The sequence below is a fragment of the Marmota monax genome, unplaced genomic scaffold, assembly GCF_021218885.2.
Source record: "Marmota monax isolate L192 unplaced genomic scaffold, Marmota_monax_Labrador192_F-V1.1 WCK01_AAM20220418_F8-fsc00036, whole genome shotgun sequence".
Lineage (NCBI taxonomy): Eukaryota > Metazoa > Chordata > Mammalia > Rodentia > Sciuridae > Marmota > Marmota monax.
The window spans coordinates 7,426,616-7,434,293 of NW_026694491.1; positions in this window are offsets into that span (position 1 = coordinate 7,426,616).

The window sequence follows — 7,678 nt, forward strand, 5'->3', positions numbered from 1 at the left end:
AGAAAATGAGGTAATGCAGACGAATGATTGACAGCACCTGGCACATAGCAAGTGTGCAGGACATGTTTGCCAAGGTGATGAGCTATTATTCATTGTTAATGAAATGGTAGAGATGTTACAAAAACTCACGTTTTACCCCCTATGGCTAATAAATGCTTAGAATGACATCCTTCTGCCTTCTCAGTAAAATCCATTCTTTCCCTTTTGGCTCATACTCTCACACTCTGATTATAATGTTTATAGTCCATTATGGCCAATATATGCATTTCCTCTTGTTCTTTTCTTCTTACTAACTGGTTGCCTAGCATTGCCTGGTCCATGAGACATTCAATTGAGAGGAGAGTTTGGAAAAGATGTCCCCAATTCATTTCATCCTAGTAAATAAGTACAGAGCTTTACATCATGCCTTTGAAACAACCCCAGTTGATCTTTCTGGGGAGGGGAATGTACATTTTAAATGGGAGGTCCCCAGAATAGAGACCCATACACCAGCCATAAATGTAGAAAATAAAAATTTATAGGGAAAAAGAGAAAAAGACGTAAATGTAGTTCCAATAAACCTATCCCCCCAAGCAAAACTCTAAAAATTAATTAATTATTTTTTTCCAGAAAGCCAGTTGTTAAATATTTACCAGCCTGCCCCTGCTCTTATCTTTATTATTTCCTCACATTAAGAGCCCAGGGCTGGGGGTAGGGCAGATATTTAGTAGGTGATTACTGGGGCTGCAGTTTTTAGGGCAATGTTTGTTGAGTCTAAATTGAACATGGGGGTAGAGATGGGGGTTGGCGAGGGACGGCATTAAGACTGGGTAGAAAAGCAAGATCCTTGGGGGAAAGGCTGGTGTAAGGTTCCAGGGACGACTGGATACAGGTCTAGTTTAACAACCAGTGTTTTCAAGGAGGAAGCTGAGTAGTCAGAAGTTCCAGGTGGCAACAGTAATAAAACTTAGATACTTCACAAAGAAGATATGAATGTCTAATAACGATAACGTCATTACTCACTAAGTATATTAAATCCACAGAGGAACACATCATTTTATTCCCAGTAATTGGCAAAAAAGCAAAAGACCAATGGGGCTGGGGTTGTTCTTGCCTAATATGCTTTAGGTTCTAGGTTCGTTCCCAGCACTGTTTAAAAAGAAAAAAAAAAAGTTGGGTGCTGTGGTGCACACTGTAATCCTGATAACTGAAAAACCTGAAACAGGAGGATCACAAATTCAAGGCCAGCCTCAGCAACTTAGTGAGACCCTGTCTCAAAATACAAAATAAAAAAAAAGATTTTGGGATGTAGCTCAGTAGTAAAGTACAGTTGGGGTTCAATCCCCAATAACATGCATACACACAAACATGAAAAGAAAAGAAAAAGAAAAAACAAAAACAAAAAAACAAGAACTAACAATACCAAACCTTGGAGAGAATGTGAAGTACCTGGAATCCTCATGCATTGCTGGTGGGAATAAAATGAAGCACTTCTTTGGAGAAATTTTTGTCTGTTTCTAATTGAGACAGATCTACATTACCAACTAGTGTTTCTGTTCTTAAGTATTTACCCAGGGGAAATGAGAACTTAAGTCGACAAAAAGACTTTTACAAGGATATCAGTCTTATTCAGAACAGCCAAAAACTAGAAAGAACCCAAGTGTCCACCAACAATGCAAAGAAACTGACTGTGGTATATTCATAAAATAGGGTATAACGCAGCAATAAAATAAAAAGGAGCAAACGACTGATACATGCCACAATGTGGGTAAATCTCAAAAATGTTCTGGTAAGAGGAACACAAAACAGTACCTGTTGCATGATTCCACTCAGGGGACATTAAAAGTAGGCTAAACTAAGTTAGGTGATAGAAACCAAAATGGAGACGATTTTCTGATAGGAAATAGGAATTAACTGGAAAAAGCATAAAGGAATTGTCTTCGGTGATGGAGGGTTGTATATCTTTTTTCCAGTGGTGATTACACATTTGTATACAATGGTCGAAATCACTGAAATGAATGCTCCAGATCTGAGCATTTTGTCTTGTTGAATTGTACCTCAAAAATAATCAACTGATATAGACACACATACTATTTCCGTGTCTACTGCTGCATAACAATTGATCCCGGAACATAGAGCTTAAACCAACAGGCATTTATCATCTCACACAGTCTCCGAGGGCTGGGGATCTGGGAGTAGCTCCCTTGGGTGCCTCTGACTCAGGAAGCTGCAGTCTAGCTCCCAGACAGGATCTCAGTCTGAAGACTCCAGAGGAGCTGAATGATTTAATTCCCAGTTTAATCCCATGACTGTTGGCAGGAGGCTTCATCTCCTTACTCCATGGCTTGGATTGACTTCTCCCAGATGAGTGACCTAAGAGAGGGGAACATCCAAGACGGAAGCCACACTTTTGTGCAGCCAAGCTTGGAAGGGACACATGCCATCATTTCTGAAGTCTTCCCTTGGTCACAGACCAACCCCAGGACAACAAGAAGTGGACCACCCAAGGGTGTGAATGAAAGGCTACTTTTCAAATATGCCCCACACATATTTGTTGTGAAGCACTTTTGCAGTGTCTGGCACATGGGAGCAGCTTCGTGGATGTCGGTGGTCCTGAGTGGGTTCCCCAGGTGTATTGAAACAGAGGCCACGCTTACAGGTGAATCTTGAGTACAAGGTTTTAGAGAAATCAGTTTTAGCAAAGATCGGGCCTGGAGGGGGAAAAAAAACAACAAAACAGCAAAGCAATAAGACCTTTGGCCATACTGGGAAGGGGGAAACTGGGAAAATGGTTTAGTGAAGTGGGGACAGTTGACATCATCAGGGAGATTGGAGCTCATTTATTTGCTCTGGTGATAACATTTTCTTGGTCTCTTTCCCTTCTCTGAATCTTCTGGACTCTTGCTGGATCATTCTCTTTCCTCCTGGAATGACCTTCTTGTCTCCTTAAAGATACATCAACACTCCTTTCTCCCACTGTCCACAGAAACACTCCTTTTTATTTGTTGTTATGATAACACATCCTTTGTACCTGTGTCCTGACTCTTACTTGATTCTGTTTGACTTGAATGCTGTTTATCTCTATCCCTGGCATTGTATTTTGAGTTTCCTGGGGACAAGAATCACATCTTGCACATAGTGGGGGCGCTAGTAATGTTGGTCGAAATGAAAGGGCAGGTGGCAGCAATCTGAATTTTGTGTCCTCTAGCCCAGCATGTATAAATCTCCATATTCTTCCCGTTAGCCACACACTTGGACAACCTCCGACAGAAAAGAATGTCTCCTCTTCCTTATATGCATGTGATGTCCTTATCTTCTCCCCCTTTCTGAGTCCCACATACTTGTGTTAGGTGTGGGTCTAGTTATGGACATGCATCAAAGATCTATAATGATCTCACTTTTAGAAATACAAGTAGGCTTATCATCCCAGGAGAGTCCCATCAACAGGACAAAATTCAGTGTGGGTTGGCCCTAATCAGTCCCATCACTGAGGTTCTTGTCTTGGGACTCAGGCTCAGCTCAGCTTGTGAGTCACCTTTGACCTAGGTCGGCTGGAGCCCCACCCATGGGAGGACTCCAGAATTAATTAGTTCTGCCTGCTAGTCCTGGCCATATCCACATGCCCTGAGTCAAGATCTTTCCCCATAACCTGTAGGACATTTTATAAGCATCATTCAAAATGAACAAGGGGCTAAGTATGAGGGTGGGATATTGTGCTTCTGTTTTCCTACCTAGTCCTTTAGATGGGTTTGGTGGGGCATGTGAGAGGCACTATGACATATTTAATAGAAAGAGCCCCAAATCTGAAGTCATGCTACTCTATATTCTTCCCATGTTCATAATCTTATCAGTTGTTTCATCTTTGGCAAATTTACGTAATCCCTTTTCTCGCTTGGGAAACTGGAGAATCTCCCTCTCCCATTGCAGCCTTGCTCATCATACATATATTTTAAGTCTGTTTCAAAAAATAAGCAGTGTGAAGGCCCTACCATGCAGTTAGTCCCAATAATATTATTTGTGGTTCTATCTTCCCTTAGGCTGAGGTCCCGTCCGTGCAGTACAATGAATTTATTTTAAGTATCACCCCCTGTCAGATTCTACACTTGTAACATTGGCCCAAATCAAAGATTTAAAAAAAACAAATAATCAAAGTTTATTGTGTCCCTTTGGACTTACACTGCATTGGTGGTTGCTCCTTTGGGACACAATTTCAGAACCTCCCACCTCTTTGCCCAATGCCAGTAGGACACAGGCGAGCCCAATGGAATAAGGCATACAGTTTTGGTGTTGGACCACCTAAGTTCAAACTTCACTGCCATTACATCCACACTGTGTGAGTGTAGGCAAACAATTAACTCCTCTAAAATCTTGGTCTCTTTATCTTTAAAGGAAGTTTAATAACATTATCTAACTTCAGGAGAATGGGTAGGATCACATGAGTTAACACATGCAAAACTCTCAGCAATGTGCCTGGAACATAATGATTGCCCAATTTAATACTGGCTATTATTTCATGCTTTGCAGCTGAGCCCAGTCGTGCAATGATGAAAACTAATCACAAAGTAATATTTCTGTTTTGAATGCTGTTCACCTGTCAGTAATTGGAATCAGACTACTACTGCTTCTGCCAAATGGGCAAGTTCCAATTTTTTTGTCTGATAAACTGGGTGAAGGAGGCTGAGTGCTTCATTAGCCATGGGTGTCTGAGTTTGATTTTATTTATTGCTCTATCTCATTTATTCACAAGTGATCTTGGGATCTGGGTTTAAAATAAGGAAACAGTGATTCTTAGCTCATATATTTTAGTGCAGAACAGTCATGATTCAGAAGGAAAAAATGAGGCTAGAAGAAAGGTCAACCCTAAGGAGATGACTTCAATAATCCAGGTGGAAAATCTCTGCCTAGGCCAAGCAGAGGTCTATGAGAGTAAAAGACCTGATGAATTCTGGACGTCCGAGTGCTATGCGTATCACAAACAGAAAAACTACATTTATTGGCGAACACATGGGAGTCTCCTTGACTTGGAATTCTATAATCACAGCCAGCTCAGCATGACTAAGCCCCTAAAACATCCACATCTGTGGTTGCCACCATTAAAGCTCCAGAGGAATCCTTCTTCTAATCATCTGACCTATGTCCTAGAACCAAATACAACCATGTCTGCATGCCAGGAAGGCGTGTGGGCGCTGCTGCTGTGTATATCAGAAACTGCTCAGGAAGATGGGGTGTATTTGAAAGGTGGGATGCTTAGATAAAGTAAAAAAACAGAAAGCAAATTATTTAACTTGTCCACTTCTTCCTGTGTGATGTGTGTGTGAAGCAAGATACTGGTTCTTTACTTTGTTAACTAACTGCATATTTTCCTGTAGAATTGTGATTCAGTCTTTTACATTTTTAGAAAATAAAATGATTTATTTAATAATCTTTTACATTTTTGATAATTATAATTTATGCTTTCCATTACATTTTAACAAACAAATTGAATGAGAAGAAAAAATAATATTTTGAGACTGTGAGAAAAATTTTAATACTCTAAGCTGATTTACTTTATATTTTTGATTAAAATATATTTGAAATTTATATATTTTAGACATAATTACCTTTCTATTGCTAATACTTTAGATTATTGCTATCAATAGAATCAAATTGCTTTACTGAAATGAAGGTAAAAATGAATTTTATGGGTTAAATATGTAATAGCTTTTAAATTATATGTGTTTTATTTGATTACTCACCTGAACTTTGACAGCCAATCAATTGAATGCCTATACATGTATAATATTCATTAAATTTGATCATCTTTGATATTTTGTAGGTTTTTAATGAAATCAATAGTTTTTACATTTAAAATCTTTTTACCATTAGGAAGATTTACTCATTAAGGAAAAGCATAGATGATAGCTTATTAAACAGTCTGAAGCTTCAGTTATAATTGTAAATATTCAGATAAAAGGCACATAGGCCTCTGTACTCTTGACATGAACCCTAATAGGTCTGGAGCTGGCCTGCCAAGGGCACATGGTCCTCTCATCCAAGGTTGATGAGGATAAACAGGAAAGATAAAACCAGTAGTCTTAATTTCAAAACCAACTAACCAATCAAAGACACGGAATAGAAAGCAACAGAAAGTAGCCACAGCATCTGTTTCTTCTTGATCTCACAGTGGACTTTACAGCTTAGATATAGTCCCTCTGAATTCTGAGTGCATTTCCCATAAATTTTAGGCAGATTTGTACTTTTTAAAAAATGACATTTCTGACAAAATAGCCAAGCACCTCTTACAGTATCTTTCATTCATCATTTAACCATGTTCAAATCATTGGTTACCTACTATTACTTTACTGGAACTCAACTGTGATATATTTAATTCAAGAAGTCAATATCCAGGTATTTTGACATTTTTCAAATCTGAGAACCCAATCTAAAGGCCAAGATTAGAGGTGACCAGGGACACAGAGCTCCAATTAATAGAAATTGACCAGAACCTTAGAAGGGCAATTCTCATCTTGGATCCTCCATTAACTCAATGAGAAATGTGGCCGGAATGCTATCCAAATTCCAGATGGCATCACCTACTGCACCAGAAAGATAATACTGTCTTTCCAGAGCAAGCAGGTGGTCATGAAAGTAGAAGTCTGCCTAAATGGGCAGCAAGCAAGACATACAACACACACACACACACACACACACACACACACACTCATATAGAGGCTCCACGCCTTCCAAACAGATTGCCAGTTCTGGGTTTGGGGTTCATAATTAAACTAATACATTCTTATTTTTTTGTGTTCTCTTGATCGATAAGTTAGAGAGGGAATTTATTCTTGCTGGAGAGTAGCTATTTGGGAAATTAATAAGGATTAAGCAACTTTTTTAAAAAAATATATCTTTGGACTTACTCTAAAAGGTTATGTGAAACAATGAAGTCATTGTTCTGAATAGGAGTCTAATTTACTTGGAAATAACATTTTACTACCTGGTTCCATTTCTTTGTGGTTGAGTATATATTAAGTCTGACATTGCTGTATAATCCACAGGGACAAATGGGTTCCTCTTGTAAGTCCTTTTTGCCACAGTCTATATTTGTAATCAGACAATCAATATGGTTAACGTGTGCCAACTTCACTGGAGGAGAGTGAGGGAGCCTGTTTGAGATCCATGATACTGGAGAAATCATGTGAGGGAATTTGTATGAATGGGACTCATTGTTTGCCTGTATTTTAAATGTTCTCATTTTTCACAACATTTTATGGAGAGCTCCTAAATGGCCTTTATTGATAGAGATACTCATTAAATGTCAGTTTAAAAAGAAGTGTTGTTGATGTAATGTAATATAATCTGCTTTTGCATGAGCCTTTTTATCCAGTGTATTGAGGAGTACTTTGCCAACCCAATCCTATCACCAAAATCCAAGATGCAATTCATAGAGGCTGTGAAAGCCCTCTTCTAGATTGAAGTTCGGCAGCCTGGCATATTTATTAGATCAATTACCTCAGATTGGCATAAATTTGGTGCACGATTTTCTTTCTTCATGAAAACTAGACATTAAATATTTACTCATTCAATAACCACTTATTGAGCATCTACCATCTATCAGAGATAGTGCCCCATAGTGAGATTAAAAAACTAATGCCTTTCCCTTCCAATGGCAGAAAGAGATAAGCAGATGGGTTGGTAACAATGTAGTGTGACAAAAGCA